Raw genomic sequence first — 23,417 nt, 5'->3', positions numbered from 1 at the left:
GCATGATCAGGGCCTACCCCTTCACTTTTGGGTGGAAGCATGCAATATTGCAGTATATGTGCAGAACTGTTGTCCTCACAGGATACTTGGCATGAGTACACCCGAGGAAGCTTATTTTCGTAAGAAGCCTGATATTTCTCATTTGAGGATTTTTGGTGCTAATATTTACATGCATGTGACGAAGGATGCCAGGAAGAAGTTGGAGCCAACCGCAGAGGTTGGGATATTTGTGGGGTACACTGATATGCCCCACAACTATTGTGTGTATTTTTCAGACAGTGGCAAGACTGTTGTGCAACGGGATATAAAATTTCAGGAGGAGAAAGCCATGAAGTGTTCGCTTGAGAGGGAGCCAAACTTGCATGCAGATGAGGAGCCATTAGTTCCTAAGGACGAGCTTCAGGACGTGGATCAGCCACAGGATGAGGTTCATGGAGTCGAAGAGACCACTCATGCAGTGCCAACCATCAGAGGGTGAAAGCACTTGACAGAAGCTGAGCGACTGGCTCACGATGCAGAGAAAGTTGTAGGAAAACCTACAACCCAACGCAGGCAGAGACAGACACCTAATCAGTACACTGGATACATGGCTCTTATGAGAAAATGTGTTGTGATTGAGCCATCCTCTTTCGAGGAAGCTGTGGAGGATCCCGCATGGGTAGACGCCATGGTGGAAGAATATGATTCGATTGTCAGAAACAGTCCATGGGAGATTGTTCCTAGACCAGAAGGGAAATTAGTGGTGGGTTCGAGATGGATCTACAAAGTTAAGCAGGCAGTTGACGGGAGTGTGGAGAAGTACAAGGCAAGATTTGTTGCCTGAGGCTTTTCACAGATAGAGGGGATCGATTATGAGGAGACCTTTGCACTTGTCGCAAGGTATTCTTCCATACAGACGATTCTTGCTCTCTTAGCACAGATGGGATGGCACATTCATCAGATGGATGTGAAGATTTCATTCCTCAATGGAGTCATTGAGGAGGAGGTGTACATTGAGCAGCCTAAAGGTTTTGAGATCTTCAGCAGCGAGTTGCATGTGTGCAGGCTCAAGAGAGTGCTGTATGGGTTGAAACAAGCACCACGTTCTTAGTACACACGGATAGACAGTTATTTCACCGGACTTGGATTCTCCAAGAGTAAGGCGGATCCTAACCTATACCAGATTATGGTGGAGGGTAAGTTGCTTATCATTGTACTTTATGTAGATGATTTTATTCTAACAGGTGATGAGTTGTTGAAACTTTCATGCAAGGATGATCTTGCTAAGGAGTTTGAGATGAAGGACTTGGGCATCCTTCATTATTTCCTGGGATTGGAAATTTGGCAGCGTAGTGATGGACTATTTGTTTCTTAGGGTAAGTATGATCGGGAGATACTGGAGAAGTTCAACATGCATGGCTGCAAGCCTGTTGATACCCCTCTTCCTGGAGGTTGGAGGAAGGAGGATGCCACTTCGGCAGAAGAAGTGGATGCCATTGTTTATCGACAATTGGTGGAGTTGCATGTGTGCAGGCTCAAGAGAGGCACATCGGGATATGGATCTTGGTATAGATAGGAGGATGCAGATTGGGCAGGGAGCTCAACGGATGACATCAGGTACCATCATATAAGAGATTGTGTACAACAGAGAATCATGTTACTTTCATACATTCCAACGGAGGATCAGGATGCTGATATCTTGATGAAGGCGCTCACTAGGAGCAAATTTGAATACCACTGAGGCAGGATAGGGGTTGCTGATAATCCATATCTTGTTGAGAGGGGGTGTTGAGAGAATGCAACAAGATGATGGAGCTTATTGGAAAGGAGTCGCCTTCACTAAGTGGGCCCGTAGGCAAATTATGGCGCAAAGTCTATTTTTAGACATATGGATCATGCTATATGAGTTGCGGGATGCTGTTTATGGATGCTTGGTCATGTTGGGAAAAATATATGGACTTTTATTTCTGGTTCATAGTTGTGTGATCAAAGTCTATTTTTAGACTACCAGGCTAAAAATAGAAAAGTCAAATATTATTGTCTCATAATAATATTTAGACTATAAACATTATCTTATCCTTTTGGAGCACTTCAGTTTGAGCTATAGATGTGGCACATGCAGCTGTCAGAAGGAAATATGCTTTTCTTGTGAGTCAGTTGAGCTATTGCATGCATGACATCAGTTAGAACTCATGCATGTGAGTTTTGTGGAGTTGGATGTGGAGTTGATGGAGTTGTGTTCAATTTGACTTTGTTAAACTAGTTGTAATTAGTCTAACTTCAAATAGACTAGTGATGAGTGATGTGAATTAATTGATTAAATTAATTCACTAACTATTAACTCATAATGCAACTGAAGAATACATCAGTTAACTCAGTGCATGTACAGTTCAGTGGAGACAAGTGTTAGAGGTTGAGATTTCTATCAGTTGTGACTATAGTTGTGCATGAGATCTTGCACAAGCAATGTATTGAGTATGCCCATGAGGATTGCACAGTCTATGCCCAGTGATATAGCCTGTGCTCACGTGATTTCCAGGGTGAGTGATTTTCACTTGGTATTGTGCAATAGAGGCAGGCAAAGCAGCGGAGGAGATTTGAACTTTTGACTTGTTTGGATCTGAGATAGTTTTGTGTGTAACAGGTGGAGATAGTACTGAGTACTTGCGAGGAGTATTGTACTATGTATTGTTACATGTTCTCAATCATTAATATATAGATAGTGTGAGGTTTTCAGCTGTAAGCTTTCCCTGGGTTACATACTGTGTTAATGTGTGCATGTGATTGATGTTTGATTGTTTTTAATGCTGCTAAATTGATGATCAACATAGAGGAGGTTATGTATTATGCATGTATTCTACAATAGTGTATAATCGAGATAATATCTATTGAATAAGTGTTTATTATTCAAAATTTCTACAGTACTCAGACCTTTTCTTGATGATTTTGTTATTGTATATCTGGATGACATTCTTATATTTAGAAAAACGTGGGAAGAACATTTAAAGCATGTTAAGCTGACACTAGATGTTTTGAAAAGAGAAAAACTTTATGTTAAACTCTCAAAACGTGAATTTGACAAAACATCTTTGAATTATTTGGGACATATAGTAGGGGTGGTGAATTGAAGATAGATCCATCTAAGGTTGCAGTCACTGTAAATTGGCCTAAACCCAAATCTGCTACAGAATTTAGAAGCTTCTTAGGAGCAACACAATATTGGAGAAAGTTTATTTCTAACTTTTCCTTAATTGCAGCTCCCTTACATGCTTTAACATGATTGAACAAGGTGTTTCAGTGGGGAGGAAAACAGCAGAAAGCCTTTGACACCTTGAAAGAAAAGATTAGTACAACACCAGTACTAGCACTGCCTGATCTTTGAAGACCATTTGAGATTGAAACAAATGCCAATGACTATGCCATGGGAGTAGTGTTGATGCAACACAGTAAACCCATATGTTATCATTCTGAGACATTTAATTTTGCAGTAGTTAACTATCCCACATATGATAAAGAATTGTATGCATTAGTACAGAGTGTGAAAAAAGTGGAAACATACTTAATGGGCAAAGAGATAGTTATACATACTGATCATCAACCACTTCAATATCTACACTCCCAAACTAAGTTGCAGCAATCAAGACACTATAGATGGATGGATTTTCTACAACAGTTTCATTTAGTCATCAGATATAAAAAGGTCATACACAATAAAGTTGCAGATATGTTATCTAGACCAATTATAAATGCATCTACTATACTTAAGCATAATTTAGTATTGCATGAGAGCTACATTGAACAATATGCTGAAGATATAGATTTTAAAGATGTATATGCAACTTTAAGTCAAGGCAAACAAGTAGAAGAATTGGATTATCATGTTAAGGACCAACTCTTGTATCATTTTGGGAAGCTATGCATTCCACAAACTGAAAGAGTAAAGATAATTCGAGAAGCACACACTTCTCCAATATCAAGTCACTTTGGTGTAAGTAAAACCATTGCATAGCTGCAAAGACTTTGTTATTGGCCAAAAATGAATGAGACGGTTTCTAGATATGTAAGAGGGTGTACCATGTGTGCTAAAAGAAATCCCAACAATAGAAAACTAGGCTTGTACACTCCACTGCCAGTTCCTTCTCATCCTTGGGAAAGTGTTTCCATGGACTTTGTTGGAGGGCTACCTAAATCTAGGAAAGGTCATGACTATTTATATGTTGTTGTGGATAGATTCAGCAAAATGTGTATTTTAATACCTTGTAATAAACAGATTACAGCTGAACAAACTACAAATATGTTCTTTTAGCTTGTAGGGTTCATTTTGGATTGCCCACTTCCATAATATCTGATCAAGATACCCGATTTGTTGGGAAAATTTGGTCAATTTTGTGGGAATTGATGGACACCAGGCTGAAGAAGAGCACAACTTTTCACCCGCAAATAGATGGCCAAAAAGAAGTTGTCAAACAGACAATGATCCAGTTGCTCAGAGGCTATTGCAGCAAGCATCCAAAACTTTGGCATGAACATTTATGTTATGTGCAACATGCTTACAACTGAGCTAAACATTCTTCTACACAAAGATCTCCTTTTGAGACCTGTTTTGGTTTCACACCAAGGTCTCCCTTGGATTTTGTCTTTGGTAAAGACATAGCAGTTGATGGACACAGTGATGTAGACAAGGCAACCAAGTTCATTGAACAAATCCAAGAGATTCACCAGGAAGTACAAGAACAACTGAAAAAGAGCCAAGCCAAGTACAAGGCAAGGCATGACAAGCATCAGATGGAGCATAGTTTCCAAGTTGGTGATCAAGTCTGGCTGTATATCAGCAAAGATAGAATGCAAGGTGAAGGTAAGAAGTTGAAGCTAATAAGGTATGGACCTTTCAAGATACTTGAGAAAATTGGTGAAAATGCTTTTCGCCTTGATTTACCAGCTTACATGCACATCTACTCAGTTGTTAATGCAGAGAGCTTGACACTATTTGAACCTTCCTTAATTGAAAATCCTGAAGAGTAGAGTCAATTGCCTTCTATTGATGATCTGTTGCCTAAATATCTTAATGAATTATAGGAACATACAGTTTTGGACAGGAAGGCAAGAGCTACGTGCAGAGGGGATGTTGAATACCTCAGGATCGGACTTAAAGGTTCAAAGCCAAGTAGTGAAAAATGGATAAAAATTGAGCAAGCGAGGAAGCAATACCCTCACTTGATTGATGCTTGAAAGAAAACCAACTTTTGGTGGTCCAAAAGCTTTTTCAATGGGAAGGCCGTGATCTGAATTGGATCCTAAAAACTCTCTAAGTTTTCATGACTATTTCAAATTATGCTAAAAGATTCAAGTCCTAGAAAATATCAAAGCTATCAGAAGGAATCCTCGTAACAGTTGTAGTTGTGGCCAGAGTGGAGCAACGAGGACCATCAGTCGAGCGCGCAGACTGTTGGCCCATGGTAACGCACATTGGGGAAAACTGGCAAAACGTGAGGCCAAATCAAGAAATGGGGGTGGTTTCTGATACGTGATTAGTGCTAGGGTGTCCCCCTTAGTGAAGGAAAGCCCCAAAGTGCCCGGACATGAAATCACTATGAAAAATGGAAAAGCAATTGTTTCGGTTCCATAGTGCGGGATTCCCCAAACTGGAAGGATATCGGAAGGCTTTGTGGCGGTAAGTAGTTTTGACTGAGTCCCACCTGATGCCACACATCAAGTGACACCCATTCAGCAGATGAGAGAGAAAACCACCCGCATAGGACAGGTAAACACCATGTGACTTGTCTGCCCGATATGAAGGACAATCATAGGATCTAGGGGGGCCCAGATCAACAGCGGAGATGCGTCCCGATGACTGACCAGATTTGACAGGTCAAAAAGCAAGATGATAGGGGATTTGAAGTCTGACGTGGATGATGAGTTGGAAAATGATTCATGATTTGCGAGCGATCTTGAAGCAAATGGAATTAATGACCATTCAAAAATGATTCAAAGAACCTAACACCCAGTTCGTTGGGAAATAGGTGGCCACCTCCCTGCGAGGTGTTAACCAGTGATGATGACACAGAGCAGAGGAATTAGAATGGACAGAGGTAAGGAAACTAGAAGGCTTGGAAGTGGAAACAAGCAGTCAAAGAATAGACTGGCTTTAAAGCCATGACTTGACAGAAGTAGAGGAGATAACACAGAGAGGTAGACAGGAGTTAGTTAGACGCAAGAAGCTAATAGCAAAGAACAGAAAGTAGAAGTCGAGATGACCTGAAGGTGACATCGAGCCAGACAGAGCCAAAGAGAGTCAGAGAGTCTATGTACTCCATTGAAGGTTTGAGAGGTTCAAGAAAACTCCTCGGCATAGGCCTGTCATACTACTGTGACCCTCTGAGGTCGAGTTTTAGTAAGGAGAGTCTGTGCACTCCATTCCTATTGACTTCATTCTGTTTAGTGAGTCTTGAATCAAGCTCACTTTTGTAAAATCTTTGCTTGAAAACATAATAGAGAGGCCACCACTGAAAGTCTGGACCAGGAGACGTAGCCCAGGAGCATTGGGTGAACTCCTTATTAAACTTGTTTTGTTTACATGTTTAACTTTTATGTTTTCTCTGATTGCCTCAGTGTCTATGTATTCTAGCAATCTTATCGATCCGTTGCATAAGTAACATAGGCACATCCATGCACATGAGTCTATAATACCTTTAATTCTTTGTCTTAGATAAATTCTAGATCAGTAGTGCACCTATTTCAAATATCGGTTTGGTGCAAACTGAGGGTACTTTTTCCTATCATTAAAGTCATAATCCGCGAACTTCAGCAGGATAATTTTCCCAAACAATTCTCCGAAAAATGGTACTACTTGCAGCAATAAGGGTGTAAATGTGCCATACTTCGCATCCTTCGATTCTTTTAAGGTTTTGCATTTGGTTTCTGATGAGCACCAGTATTGCAACAAGGATGCTACAACTCCTAGTCTACCATCTTTACTTATCAACTCGGGGTTTGTACAAACTTGGAGGTGACAGTATGATATGCACAAGTAAAAGTGAAGGTCCTGCTTGTTGTCACTTGTTCATCTGGCGAGAGACTCTAGGGGTTTCAAGCCAGACTTCTATAGGGTAAGAAGAAGCTTGATTCTTGGATGGAAGAAGAGCAAATCTATTCTAAGAGAGCTACTCTACTACAGTAATGAAGAAAACAACATGAAATGCCAAATCACACCATATCCTAATTAACAATTTAAACAGCTATGCTAAGAAGAATTGTTAAATCAACACTAACATAATGCTGCTATCTAAGTTACAGAAGTAAAGAGCATCAAACCAATGTAATGAGTAAGAAAGGAAACTAAACTAAATCTATTTTCACTTTCTTGGTTTTTTGATGATCGGATATTGTTAGAGTCTGATTGAATAACAAAATTGAAGCTCAGAAGCGGCAGCGTGTAAATGATTTGCAGAACAAATTTTGGGAAGGAGTCAAGTGGAAAAAGCAATTGAAGATCGAAATCAGTGAAGGGAGGGCATAATGAGGTAGTAGTGCATAGGAACCATTGGATCGATTAGCGAACAATAAAAACGAAAGATGAGCAGTGGAGATCTTATCGCAAGAGATTACGTGAATGAAGGGACGAGTAAGATTAACAAAAGTTGAGTGGCGTAGATCTTATCACGGGGATTAAGTGAATAGATGGATGGATCGATCAATGAACAAGATTAACAAAAGATGAGTGGCGGATGTTGAAAGGTGTGCAACAAGAAATGCTTGTTGAGATTGCAACAAGATGATGGAGCTTAGTGAAAAGAGTCGCCTTCACTAAGTGGGCCCGCAGGCTATTTTTGGCGCAAGTCTATTTTTAGACTATGTCTATTTTTAGACATATGGATCATGTCTATGGATTGCAGGTTGCTGTTTATGGATGATTGGTCAAGTTGGGAAAAATAGATGGACTTCTATTTTTGATGAAAGTGTGAGTGATCAAAGTCTATTTTTAGACTGGCTATCAAAAAATAGAAAAGTCAAATATTATTGTCTCATAATAATATTTGGACTATAAACTTGATCTTATTCTCTTGGAGCACTTCAGGATGAGCTGCGGATGTGGTACATGCAAATCCTAGAGGGAAATACGTGGTTACCTATGGGATGACTAATATTTTCATGCAGGACTTCAGTTAGAACTCAAGTGAATTGAGTTTAGTGGACTGGAGGTGCAGTTGATGGAGTTGTGTTCAGTTTAGCTTTGTTAAACTGGTTGTATTTAGTCTAACTAATCAATAGACTAGAGATGAGTTGGGTGAATTAGTTATTAATTAATTCACAAGTTATTAACTCATAATGCAACTATAGAATACATCAGTTAACTCAGTTGCATGTCAGTGCATGTTCAGTTCAGCAGGGACAAGTGTTAGAGGATCAGATTGCTATCAGTTGTGACTATAGCTGTGCATGATGATTTGCACAATCAGAGGGATTGAGTATGCCAATGAATTGGCCAATATCAAGAATTGTAGCCTGTGCTCACGTCCAACAGAGTGTGAGTGATTATTTGCAGGTCAAATACGAGTTTGGTAAGCCATTCTCATCAGTTCTTGAGCAAGTATTGAGCAGTGGAGGTAGGCAAGCAGCGGGGGAGATTTGGAGATCAAATCTGAGCTGTATTGTGTGTAACAGGTGGAGATGGTACTAGATTTCTTGTGATAAGCATTGTACTTTGTAATGTTACATGATTCAATAAATATAATATACAGATAGTGTGGGGTTTTTAGTGAGATGCTTTCCCCGGGATACATACTGTGTTAATGAGTTTGATTGATGCTTCTATGTGTGCATGTGAATGTTTCTGCTTCTGTAAATTGATGATCAACGTAGAGGAGATTATGTATTATACATGTTCCGCTTATAATTGTATGATCAGGATAATCTCTGTGAATATGTGTTAAATTATTCAAAATTTCTACAGCGGAAATCTTATCGCGGGAGTTTAAGTCAATAGATGGACGAACATGATTAACGGGAGATGAATGGCAGAGATCTTAACACGACGATGAAGTGAATATATCGATGGATCACATCAAGTCACGTGGCGATAGAAGGGTAAAAAGGTACGGAATGATGGAGCAGGTTTCATAGGTGGTAAGCAGTTTCTCGTGCATGCTCAAAGCTGTAAGCTGTATTTCTAATTTTCACATGATTAGCATAAGTGATTGACACGTAGCACGAGAAAACCACTTTTATTGCATGCTCTCAGGCAGATGTCGGTCATGCAAGAATTCATGTGAGATTGTGCAATAGTTGTTAGATCATGTGGGATTGATCAACGGTGGAGATCGGCCAAGCTAGTTGGCGATCGGGTGATGTGATAGCTGTTGGATCGAGGGCGTGATAGATCGACAGTGGAGATTTGGGGCGCATAAAGTAGGTGGAAGAATTCATGATAGCCATTGGATCAAGCTATACAGATCGACGGTGGAGATCTAGAGCACATAAAGTCAAGTATTGAAATGAATCAGACGGTGATTGGTTAGGTTTGTTGTGGATCAGATGGTAAGGAAATATATGGGTATAATCTGATCAGGATGTGTTTTATTAGCTTCCGTTTAATTATTTCGTGTTGAAGCAGATGAGCATATGAGAAAAAAGTGATGGAAAAAGACAACAATGAAATGAACCTCGTAGTGAATCAAGACAACAAACTTCATGCAAGAGCTCCTGGCTAACTGGCTAATTGAAAGAAGGCACAAATTGAAACAAACTAAAACACAACTATTCTACACTACACTACTGTAATAGAAATGCAGGTATTTAAGAAAATGAACGATTAAACCTTGAATCTACACTAGCATACGTGTGCAATAAATAGGAGCCTTAGCTGCTAGGGTTAGGCCCTAACCCAAGAGCTTCATCCCTCTGAGTTATCTCAGTGCTGGCTCAAAACAAAACTCATTCTTATTATCAAAACAATGGATTACATCAAAAGCTATCACAAGTCTTGCAGCTCAAAAATAAAGTAGAGTTTTACAATTAAAAATCCCCATCCTACTAAGGTCCTAGGCCTCTTTGCTTATACCTCTGAAGTCCCCAATGACTTCCTTAAAATTAGGGAGGCTCGGCTCCCAAACTCAAGATAAACTGGTGCTTTGACTTTCACTTGCTCGGCTGCCTTCTAGTCCTCATGATTTGGCTGTTTGCACTTTGAGCTGATGGAGGAATATTCGAATGGAGGGGTAGTAAATGAGGAGGATTTAACTCCTATAATTCCTCTCTCTTGTCCCATTCGAGTTTTGACCAAGGTCTTTGCCAAAATTCCTTGCTTTTATCCTTTAATCCTGCATTAAATGCACATTAGACCACAAAGCAGAATATCCAACTCTAACTCATCTCATAAATAAAATATAATCAAAAGTATGCAATAAGTTGTGAGAATAGTTAGTTTGGCTAAGCTAGGAGATGAGTTAAGGCCCATATAATTACCCAATGACGAGGTTCATGTCAGGCGGAAAGAGTCGATTGTGCGGACACAACCAACCTCCCTAGGAGCCTAAGACTCTCTAGTGACAAACAAGACAAACAAGAGCAATCCTTCCCTAAACATGCATTTACTATATAAGAAATCAAATGTTTAGATCCTACCTGTAGTCCCACGCTGTTGTAGCAGTCCAGCCTCGCTGATCCGGATGAGCTCCTCCTTCACTTTGAAACCTGCATCCACTAACAATCAAACGATTAAATAGCACTTGATAATCTCATAAAATAAAACATATTTAACACATAGACCAAGGAGTACATGAAACAACTCATAAATAACAAGTTATTGAGAAGAATGGACTCATTTGCATTAATAGGTAACAAAAGGAACAAATACAACCTGAGCCTTGGTGTTGTGCAAGTCCCTCCCAAGGTCCATCAAGAGTTCTCCTTTACTTTGACAAAGCTCACCCACTTCCATATAGAACAAGCAAAGATGGCAATCTCTCCTCACAAGCTTCTAAATGGGAGTCCTAATTCCAGCAGCATCTACCCTTAGAAATGTATAGCTTCCAACCTCCCCTCCTTCTGGCCCAATGCCTGTATTTATAGTGCTCAAGAGGAAGTTAATCAGGTTCACCATCAATGGGATAATCCCCTCTTTGGATGGGATAGCTCCCTTATTGATGGGATAAGTTCCTCTTTGGTAGGGGTACATGAACCATCTGGAGGCGCTCAATACACGTCGAACAACCTTCTAGAATGCTCTAGAAATGACCACAAGTAACTTTTTAAAGATGAAACTTGCACATTTTGACCTTTACGGGGGGACGCACCTGCCCCTTTACATACAGAGCGTCCAAAGACGCAGCTTTTGTGAACATTGGGTGCGTACCCGCAGGTAAGGTTGAGAGAACCTGCGTACCCAGAGATAAATACATTTATAAAGACTTTCTCTCTTTTTGGAGTATGACATGGAGAGCAGAGGCATAAGACTTGCCTAAGAGGATAGCATGACTGTTGATAGAGCCATACTAACTGTAAATAGCCATGGTGACATTTTTTGGTGTAACAGATTGCCCCCTAAAGTGCGAAGCCTGTAATAGATTAGGGTTTTGTATTATCTAGGAAGGGTGAAGTGCTTTATCATTTCAAGGATTATCTCGTGGAGAGCCTGGTCAGAACCTGCAATTTTCAACACAAAATACATGTATAAGATTATATCATCACTGAGGTAGGCATTCCCATACTCAGATCAAAACTTTAACTAACAGACTAACTACTCTGATACAGGAATGATCTTGCAGTACATCATAATCATAGACTTTTGTAGACACAGTATGGGCGCAGCCATCTGTTTATGATTAGTCTACTTAGATAATGAATACAAAACTCCTCGCAGCCTGGATGGTGGAAACTAGATCCAGGGTCTTCATTTCTACTTCTCGAATTGGTACGATTCTAGCCATGCGAATAAATGAGTTGATGTCGAACATGGTAGAAACCACTTGATTACCAGTCGATGATGTAAACTGTTAACAAGTGTGAGAGAGACCACCAGTAATGTCAATGGTTCTCAAAGTACCCAGTACAATCCATGAGATGTGAATGAATGAGTTGATGTCGAACATTTCACGGAATCCTTCGATCGAAAGTCAATGATGTAAACTGTCGTCAAAGACGAGAAACCTGCCATTGATGCATGCAGACTTCAAGGTACTGATGATTTCTAAGTCATCTCTCTAGATAATGTGCTGATGTCGATAGAAAGCAACCCGTTGCAGGCAAGCCCACAACATGAAATCATTTGTTCAAGTTGAAGAAATGTTGCTGTAAGGACTGACTCAGGGATGGCCAAATGGATGACAAGTATTTTGCAGATGAAAGTTTTGCTTGCAAACCTCTTGAACACATAACGACACGACAGATGGCTTGGTGATGAATAACTCAAAGTTAATCCCCGGGACCCAGCTGAAGACTTTCAAAGTGGTTTGATTAACTATGAGGTAAAGGATTTCCCAACCCAGGTGAATGAAAAGTGTCGTGTCCAAGAGTGGTAATAAAGTTTCTTCTGAGACAAAAGATAACAAACAGGTTCATTCTTCTCTCTTTTCCCCCACCATTTCTGGCAAGTACCTCTTTATTTTTAACAAGCTTGAGGAGGATAACATATGCTTGATTATAAGCTCATCCTTCGGATGAGTCCAACCTAGTTTTGATTCGAACCCTAGGAAGGAGTGGTTCGTTCCTGTTTGTAATTGAACAGGTCCTTTACTGTGAAATGTTTAACGAGTCCAGTATAGGAGAAACTCGGTGTTTTTCAATTTTAGAGAGTCTGAAAAACTTAAGAAGACTCCAAGTTGAACTTTTTCGTAGATTTGTGTCCCTCAAGCCCGAAAAAGTATAAAATAATACCTGGGGGAACCGCTTGATCTTGCGACCAAGGAGTACTTTCATAATTAGTGCCACTGACCTGAAAAGTAAAAAGCGATCAAGGACACGTCGTTTTATTTCCGTATCGAGTTTGAAACGACAAAAACCCGGCAATCTTTTCCTGATTTTACGGTCAGAAAAGAGCTATAAGGGGACCGTCTTTTAATTCCGTTTTAACGAGTGTAAAAGAAACGCTCGGCAATCTTTTCATATTTTAGGAGTCAGAAAAGGGCTTAAAAGATGACTCTGATATTTTGGTTCGTGAAAAATGACAATTTTCCCTCTAAATCCCTTTGTCCTGCACAAAAACGACACATTACTCATACCTGTTTAAGATAGGCAAAAAATACATTGAAAAATATCCTTCCATGGTGAAAAATAAACAAACCTAGCATTCATTCATCCAAAAAACCTATAAAAAGACTTTTTACCATGTCATTTTTACCATTTTACTGTTGAGGTTGAAAAAAGGGCTTTTGGCAAGAAACTTCCCGTGGTCGTTGCGGAGAATCCGACCGTCAGAATCGAACGCCGTCTCTTCCAGGTATTTCACAACATCCTCCTCTTCAATTTCATCCGATTAAAAGTTTGTTTTAGGTTTTAGTTTCGATTTTTGGGGGGTTTTGGGTTTCAAAAATCGCTCTGCGGGGTACGCAGGTGCCCTAAGGGTGACCTGCGTCCCCCGACTTTTTCCCACACAGGAAAAAGGTCGGGGGACGTAGCCCACGTTCAGGCCAGCTGCGTCCCGACGCTCTGTGTTCTAAACGCGGGGTGCGTCCCCCGCGAAAGGCGGAAATTGAAATCCCAAACCCCAAAAATAACCATCTGAATTTTCCAAAACTAATTCTAATCTTTGTTTCTTGGTGTGTAGGGCACTCACCATGTTGGATTGGAGAGAAAGAGAGCACGAGGACGTTGATTTAGCCGCAATTAATCATCAACCTTCCATTGATGCCCTAAAAGCATGCAGACTATATAAATACTGGGCCATACCTGGCATGAGGGCTCAGGTGAGATTCTTGGAGTGGCTGGTTGAGAGATGGAACATTCATGAGCAATGCTTTTACATCGGAGGGCACCAGCTCGAGATAGAGCCCTCTGACATATACTTTCTCACTGGCTTGCCAAATAGGGGCGAGCAACTCAATCTAGCCGGGACTAGGCCGGGTGGCCAATCCCTTGCTAGTCTCCGGGCAGATTGGTGCACACCCAATTCACACCATGCGAAAGGCGTAGAAATCAAACACATCTCTCTGCGTGAACTCAAGGTTATAGCTTTCACGGTTACCAGAATTTGCGGTGCAACCGCTTTACATATTGCCACCGGGTCCCAAATGCGGATGGCGATTGACTGTTTCCAAGGCACCATTTTCAACTGGTGTGATCTGTGTCGGCTAATATGAAGGGCCAACTGACTAGGGCAAAGAACGGACAATTGAAGACCTTTGGATATGGGCCTCTAGTTGTGAGCTTTTCCTTAGAGAGAGTTCCGATGCTGATCCCTCAGCAACTCACTGTTGATATCTTGGGTCCTCGGGAGCCAAAGCTGATACGATGGGTTACGGTGATGGCCCGGCATCCTGACGAGGGCGCGGCGGTTGTTCGATTCCCTGATAGTTATTTTCACTGGTTAGAGGACCAAGTTTTTTCGATCCAGGACTTTCCGTATGCCGGAGTAGATTTTCGAGGTGATCCAGACATGGTTCTTCCACAGGGAGAACAATGGGACGACAGAGGTACTTTATTTTTCACAAGTTTTCAAATTATATATTTTTTTGTTTTTTATATATATCGTCTCAAAACTGACAGTAAAAATTTTCAAAATGCAGATGTTGGTCCACAGCGGCCAGCCAACCTTCGGCCTTTTGAGAGGAGAGTACCAGCTGTACCAGCACCACCCCCACAGGATGCGGCCGCAGAGACCTTAGCCGAGCTGGAACAGGATCTAGAGCGTCTGACGGCGGATATACCAGAGACCGCCATAGATGATATTCCTATTCGACTTCAGCGCTATGTGGTCGCAGTCCCAGGACCTTTTAGGAGGTTCTTGTGTAGGGTAGCGCGGGCAGTGGTCTCGTATAGAGAGCACCACCAGTGATTGGCTAGTCACTTTTGTAGACACATATGGCATTTTTGGTTTTTTGTACTTATCATTTTTGCCGATCATAAGGTGTTTTTCAGCCTATGATCGAAGACGATGTATATTTTTTGACACACTCCTATCTATATATATCACTGTTACCGGCTTATCTTGTTTAACATATGTGATGAAATATTTTTAAATTTACTTGCATGATTATCGTAAATGTCTGTCCAACATTCGAGAAGCAATTGCATCTGCTAATGTATTTAAAGACCTCGGAATATGCTGAGATTCAATGTAATCAAATTCACGTTCCAAGAGACGCACTCTCAAAAACAACCTTAATAACACAGGATTTCTAATGGCATATACTCTATTAAGCTGTAATACAACAAGTTCAGAATCTAACCTCACTATCAAACGTCGAATTCCAAATGAAATAGATTCGGATAATAATTCAACCACTGCACTGTATTCTGCAATGTTGTTCGTCGTTTGACCGAGGCTTACCCCATGCATAGAAACTAACTCATCAGAGGGCGAATAGATAACCCAAGCTGCGGAAGAGATATTCCGTGTACTACGACAAGCACCATCAACAAATCCAATGTATGTTTGGAGAGGCGTCGACATCTGCAATATCAAGAGTAAAACCAAGATAAGCCAGAATAACGACGAAAAACACACTCTCTAAGCTAAGCACACTAACTAAACTAACAAACACACTAGCTAGAAAGAAAACCTAACTTAACTAAAAATTCTCCATACCCACCATTTAAGCATAATACCTCTTTAGGTAAAGTCCATTTCTGGGTTTACCCAAAGAGTCCCCATCAAAATCTACCAGCTCATAAGCCCCTTTTGCTAGCTTTCGCTTTACAATGTAGGGTCCATGCCACATAGGAACGAATTTTCCAGCACCTAGCTTATCGTTAGCTTGATCATATAATAGCACTAGGTCTCCCTCCGAAAAACTTCGAGGGGTCACATTTCTATCATACTGACCTTTCATTCGCTTTGCGTGAGTCTCGATTGCCAACACAGCGTCATGTCGAGTCTCATCTAATTTAGCTAAGTATAATAAATGTTTCTCCTCTTCGGAAGTAGCTGGAAGTAATTCGACAGCCATTTGAAGTGATGGGATTTCGCATTCAATGGGTAATACAGCTTCCAAGCCATAAACTAGCTGGAAAGGAGTGAACCCTGTTGAAGTTTTCACTGAGGTTCGGTATGCCCATAGCGCTGAAAATAACATGTTGTGCCAATTCGACCGATGAATACCAATGGTTCATCGGATCATGATAACCAGAACTTTGTTGATAGACTCAACCAAACCGTTGGCTTGCGGATAATAAGGAGTAGAGCTATCGTGGCGCAAACCAAGCTGGATTGTAAGCTCGGTCATCATGATGTTTCGAAAATGGCTCCCATGGTCAGTAATGATTGCTTGTGGGACACCAAACCTAGTTATAATATGATTGAATACGAAAACTGCAGCTGTTTTGCCGCTTGCGTCGAATGTAGGCATCGCCTCGGCCCATTTAGTAAAATAATCAACCGCGAGGATGATATACTCATGCCCCTCGGCCGAGTGAGGGTTACAAGTAATAAAATCGATACCCCATTTGGCGAATGGACCAACGGCAATTATAGGGTGGAGAGGAGCAGGTGGTGCGCGCATCTTGCGATCAAACACTTGACAGTTGTGGCACTTCCGGACTGCAATGATACAATCTTTGAACATGGAGGGCCAGAAGTAGCCAGCGCACAACACCTTCTGAGCTGTGGCATACCCAGACATATGACCGCCACATGCTCCAGAGTGACAATCATTCAAAACCCTCTCAGCCTCTTCGTGAGTTAAACAACGTCGAAAAACTAAGTCTGCCCCCCGGCGATAAAGTGTATCTCCAATAATTTTGTATTGCTGGGATTAAAACCGAATTTTTCGACGTTCCGACTTTGAAGCTTCAGGCCGAAAGGTTTGGGTTTGGAGATAGATGATTATATCCCCGTACCACGGATCTAAAGTACTGATAAGAAACAAAGATTCGTCCGCAATGGACTCCTCTGCCACAGTCTCTGTGTCAGTACGCGGGAAATCACACATCAATTCCGCAAAAACTAAGGATTTCTTAGACTTGGACTTCTCAAACTCCAAGTCGAACTCTTGCAGGATAATGATCCATTTAGAGTACTTGCCCCCTAGCAGTTGTTTTGTCAAAATATAAATCATAGGGTTGCAATCCGAAATGACTGTAGTTTTACGGAGAAGAATGTAGTGACGAAAACGCTGGACAGCTTGAACGGCTGCCAGGGCCAATTTCTCCACATGTGAATATTTTAGCTCAGTGGGGTTTAAGGTCCTACTAAGATAATATATCACATGTTCCGCTCCGAATTCATCTTCTTGAACTAACACCATTCCAATAGTGGAATGCGAAGCTGCGAGGTATAAGAAGTAGTCCTGGTTGTAGTTGGGAGGATGCAACAACGGTGCATGGGTCAACGCGTGTTTAAGTGCATCAAAAGATTGTTGGGCAATCTCATCCCAAAAGAATTGTGCGTTCTGTTTCAACAACCGTGTAAAACCTTTAGTGACCTCGGCGTAGTTTGGAATGAATCGGCGTAAAAAGTTCGCTTTCCCTTGCAAACTTTGGAGTTGGCGCAAACTCGAAGGAGGAGGCAATTTGATGATAGCTTCGACCTTCGAGGGATCGACGCGAATGCCGGCTTTTGAAACAACAAATCCCAGCAATCGACCTGTCTCTATACAGAAAACTCACTTGTGGGGATTCAACCGAATTCGATAATGCCTACACCTCATAAAAATTGCTCGTAAGTGGACAAGGTGATTAGCTCGATGTAAAGAATGAGCAGGCAAATCATCAAGGTACGGTTGCACAATGTGCTTGATGTCATGAAATGCGTAAGACATCGCCCGTTGAAAAGTGGCCCCGGCATTCTTAAGCCCAAAAGGTAATTTGCAATAAGCAAATGTCCCCCATGGACAAATGAATGCCGTTTTTGGTTGGTCGGCAGGTAGAATATTGATTTGATTATAGCCCGAAAAACCATCCATGAAGGAAATCATTTCACTTCCGGCACAATCATCAATAATTTGATCGATATAAGGTGTAGGATAGTTGTCTTTTGGACAAGCTCGATTTATATCCCTATAGTCGATACAGATTCTTATTGTTCCTTGTTTCTTGTTGACCGGAACAATATTCGATACCCAATCCGTTAACGGGATTGGATAAATGAAACCTGCTTTCAACAGCTTTTCAACTTCTGCTTTAATCGCAGCCGCTTTCCGAGGGTGATTCTGACGCAACCGTTGCCGGACGGGTTTAGCATCCGGGTAGGTCTTTATTTCATGAACAACAATGGCAGGATCGATTCCCAGCATTTCCTCGTAAGACCAGGCAAACACATCGCGGAATTCTTGGAATAGGGCCTTGTAAGTTTGGATTTCATCTTCTGTACATGAGGCACCTATATGAATGTTTTCCTCAATTCCGGGCTTCACTGAAATATCAATGGGAATAGTGCGAGAAATATTCCCTAAATTCAACTCTGAATCAGGATGTTTTGTTGGATTCTGAGCGTCTTTGACATATTCAGCGGTAAATATAGATGAAAAATCATTTTCAAAAGCATCATTCTTAGGTAAAAACGAAGATCTGTGATGGAGATCTTCCCATGGTAGATCGTCTACACTTAGGATTTCGCGAAGTTGTTCGTCAGATGACACGACTTCGGGAAACGCTATCCGTTCTAAGGTTGAGGTGAAAAGTGATTCTTCACTGACCACATTCATTTGGTCGATTTGGGTTGAACGCGAGTCGGCAAAAGACATGACGACTTCATAAGCAATTTCATATGGACTCAAAGGCATAGCATCACCGAATGAGTCTATCTTAGATTCAGATGGGACAATCCAAGGATCATCATAAATAATGTTGTCTGACGTAATCATATGAATTGATGCAAATGAAGGGTCTGCGTTGATTGGAGGGAAAGGAAAAGTTCCCAGTAAACCGGAATCTTTAACTAAACCTACGCCAACGTCCCTATAAGGGATTGTCGTCTTACCGACATGCTGGATACTCTCTGAAGAGGCTGGGTCGGATGAAAAGTATGTCAGCTGATCAATCGTCACGATCTTACCGTTATGTGGAAACTTAATTACTCTGAAGACCGATGAAACGACCGCTGTCATAGCATATGACCAACTTCGACCCAAAAGAAGGTTGTAGTCTAGAGGGGCATCAACCACCTCCACATCCAGACTAACGGTTTTACCTTCTACCCCTATAGGCAATTCCTGTAGAATACCAAACGGACGGAACCCACGGCCATCAAAGGCCTTAAGGATGGTGGGGGATTGGTTCAGCGAAGGAGAGCCAAGCGATCTCCAACACTGAATCGACATAATACACGTAGAAGCTCCCTCATCAATCATAGTCCGATGAATAGGCCTGTTTTTGACTATCACTGGAATTTGGAAAGCCATTTGATGGGGTAGACGCGGTGTACTATTTTCTAGATCGAAGATTATCAGGTTCGGATCCTGAACATCAATAGCTCCGATAGCCGACAAAAGTAATTTTCGTTGTGCTGGGCATGATTGCAGCACTTCTAAAGCCGACATTGCTGAGGGTGAAACAGCTAAGTCCTCAACAATGTTGTAATTCTGGGCTGCTCTCGCATGTGGATTGAAAGCAGACCTTCGAAGTACACCCTTGGCGGGCGGTTTAATTACTAGGTCCGGGTTAGGTTTTTCGATCTGTAGTGGATCGGAACCAGGAGCTGAGGTTGATGGATTAGAATGAGAAGATTCTGCTTCTTTACCATCAACAGGATTCTTACTACCATAATCTTGCGATCGAGTCGCAATCCTCACATGAGACATCATCAAAATGGGTTCTTCACTGGCAGTCGAGGAAGAACCTATCATCTTATTCTCCTGCTTTGGAAATGGATTTTTTAACACAACAGGAGTAGGAGAACCTCTGACTATTTTCACAACCTCGGCCCGATGAGGGCAATCTCTCGTAAAATGATCCTCTTCACAAATAATACAAGGATATCGAGGTTTGCGCTTTTCGTCATTGGTTTCCGACTTTTCCGTTTTCTCCTTCGGAGCCTTGTCTGCTTTAGCCTTCTTCTTTCCTTTCTTCTTTCCACCGTTTTTTGATTTGGCCGTAGATGACTCTACAGCATGAATATCGGCGGAAAGTTCGGGAGAAGACTCTCCTGTCGGGGAATCAGGCAAAGTGATAATAGGAGTAGTTGAAGCCTTGGAAGACTTCTTCTTGCTCTTTGTATTCACGATACCAATCATACCGTCAGCGGCATGAGATCCCGAAGGAGCAGCAGCGATTTGATTCGACTTTGGAAGATCTGGAATCTTCTCGTGTAACGTACCCGACTGAGTGTAAACTAAGTCAAGGTACTGCGCCTGAGCAATGACTTGCTCCTCAGTAACTACTCCGGCCTTAGCTACATCTTCAGTAATCTTCGGTAATAATGATTTAACAAACCATTCAGCTAAGATTTGGTCCGGGATAAAAACTTTCACTAGCCTTCTTCGACGTCTCCACTCATGAATGTGATCAGAAATATACGTGGACGTCGATTGTTTTAGTGAAGTTAATAACTCCGTGTCGTTATCGTATCTGACCGGCAACTGAAAGTGAGTTAAGAACGAGGTAGCTAACTGGCTAAAATTGTAAAAAGAGGCCCGTGGTAACTCAATGTACCACTTGGCCGCGAGACCAATGAGTGTACGCTGGAAAAGACGTAAGCAGATCGAATCATCCGAGATAGAATTTGAAGCACACCAGAGGTGGTAAGTCATCACATGATTGGACGGATCCTCTCCAGGCTTACCTTCGAACTTGGGTATATCACTGGGCAACTTATTGGGCATTGGCAGCCAGAACTGAAGATATTGAATCGGATCATTCGTTAGGCGCGTCAAGTCTGGTAAATCCAAAGTTGCGATAAACGGTAACTGTCGGTTAGGATCTCTAAAACTCTGGGTCACAAGACCAGTCCCAGGAGGAGGATATCCAGGATAACTAGGAACAGGAGTCGCATTTGGGATATTATATCCTCCTGGAAAACCAGGATTAACCGGACCGTACTGGGGTTGTTGAGGTTGTTGATAAGTGTACCCAGGATACGGTTGATACTGGTAAACTGGTTGTTGGACAGCTTGCCTAGGTTGGTACTGTCCCTGGTACGGTTGTTGAACAAATTGAGGTTGAGTAGTGACAACCGTACTTATACCAGGCTGACCTGTAGGCATCTGGACCGTGGTTTGAATCGTAGATCCAGACAACGGTAAAGATGTCTGAGGAGTGGTTACAGAGACAGTAGAAACCGGAGCTGTCGATACTCTAGAAGTAAGTGCAGCAGATGTAGCGGTAGTTGCAGCAGCGTTTGAGATGGAGTACTAGGTGCAATTGGTGGCTGAGTAACTACCGAAGTTACAGAAGTTTGAACATTTGACTAGACAGGTTGCGGTTGCTGGGGTGGACCAGAAACTACGGGTTGTCCAGCTTGAGGTACCAACTGTAAACTTGGCTGCAACACCTGTTGACCCTGTGATGGATCCCACACTAACATTCCGGGGTATTGACCCGTAACAGGTTGAGGATACTGAGATCCATAACCAGATTGAGGATAGGATTGATAATTGTAAGGTGCAGTTCCCATACCTTGATTATATGACTGACCTTGAGGTGGTTGATAACCTTGACTCGAGTATTGACCTTGAGGTTGATAACCTTGAGGTAAATACGGATACTGGGGTTGACCTTGACCTTGAGGTTGATACCCTTGAGGTTGATACCCTTGGGGTTGATACCCTTGAGGTTGCCATCCTTGAGGTTGCCATCCTTGAGGTTGATATTGATACTGAGGTTGACCCTGGGGTACATATTGAGGCTGGGGTTGACCTTGAGGCATGTATTGCACCATAGGTACATACTGACCTTGAGGTTGCCCCCCAGACACGATTTGTGTACCTTGAGGTTGCCCCCCAGGTGTTAACTGAGGCTGCCCCCCAGGCGGTAATTGGCCACCTTGAGGTTGGGAAACGAGAACTGAACCTGACATCATGTAAATGTCTCCTACACCCAATGGTATATTACCATTGTTTCCAGCTAATAACCCATGATCAATGGGTTGAGGAGATGCCCCCGCAAAGGTACCAGAAAGTGATTGATACCCGGTGGGAACAGAAGGACCGCCGTGTAAGAAAGATTCAGGACTTTGAGTAAACACGGACGACTGACCAGACATATTTACAGGAGTATAAATACCTCCAGGTGGAAAAGGAGTACGAGGTGTAGAAAAACCTACCCCTGAGTTGTCTAAATAATTGGTTAACGAAAGGTACCAAGTAGTACTTCTAGGAGGACTGTAAAAGATAGATTCACGCTCCCTTAGATCAATAGTAAGTTGATCTTCAAGGTTAGAGACGCCTATTTCTTCCTCTGGAGCAAGTTCTTCGATAGCAATCAAACCGGTAGGAAGATTTTCGGTGATAACTCGTTCTATTCTTGGTGAATCTGGAACACTAGAAGTCGAAGTAACAGGTTCAGATATTTCAGGTTCTTCGCCTGTATCACTAGCAGACGAAAAACTACCAACAAGCTCAGAAACTGTAACAGCTTCGGGATTATAACCTGTCTCTAAACCTTGGTAATCTGAATGGACCACCAAGGAAGATTCTCCTTCTTCAGGTGAACCTACTCTACTGCCACTAGGAGGAGTTACAAGGACCTTTAAACCTTCTAGATTACTGGGGTCGTCTCGAGGAGGTTCACCCCTAAGTCTACGGGATCTTCTCAACAATTCGGCCACAGAAACAACTTCAGGAGACTGGCCCCGAAGTCTACGGGACTGTCTCGGTAATTCCGCCACAGCTAAAAACTTTTAACTACTACACACGAAAACAAAGTAAAATCTCAAATCAAACCACCTAAAGTCTCTAAAGAACCAAACAAATTTGAATCACACGCCTAAAGAATCTAGGGCGTCAAACCAAGCACAAACAGTAGCCTTCCAGATCGAAAACGCTAGTTGGAGATGAAACCCAACATCGCCGGATTCAGTACAGAAGTGGCGGGTGGAACAGTTACCCCGGCAACCTGCTTAATGAATAGACCGGCACAAGTTCCTCCACTTTAACCGTCTCGAGTGAAGTGAACCCCCCGGAAAATCCAAGTGAGTCTAGCCGACGTCTGCTCCAGGTACAGTGGGATCTTCCCTCCACCGTCACCTCGATAGAATCCTAAAGATAATGGTCACTAAGGTTACCAACCGCAACAAATGTACCTGGGGGAACAGTCTACACTCCGACAGCACGCAAGGGCAGAGTATCAAGCTCAATCCCCTTGCCGGTTCCTTGACAATAATCCAAGGTTTACCGACAAGTAACCCCTGGCTC

The sequence above is a fragment of the Pinus tabuliformis genome, chromosome 3_2, assembly GCF_031772625.1.
Source record: "Pinus tabuliformis cultivar Carrire ecotype Pingquan chromosome 3_2, CPIR1, whole genome shotgun sequence".
Classification (NCBI taxonomy): Eukaryota; Viridiplantae; Streptophyta; class Pinopsida; order Pinales; family Pinaceae; genus Pinus; species Pinus tabuliformis.
This window is presented reverse-complemented; position numbering follows the sequence as displayed.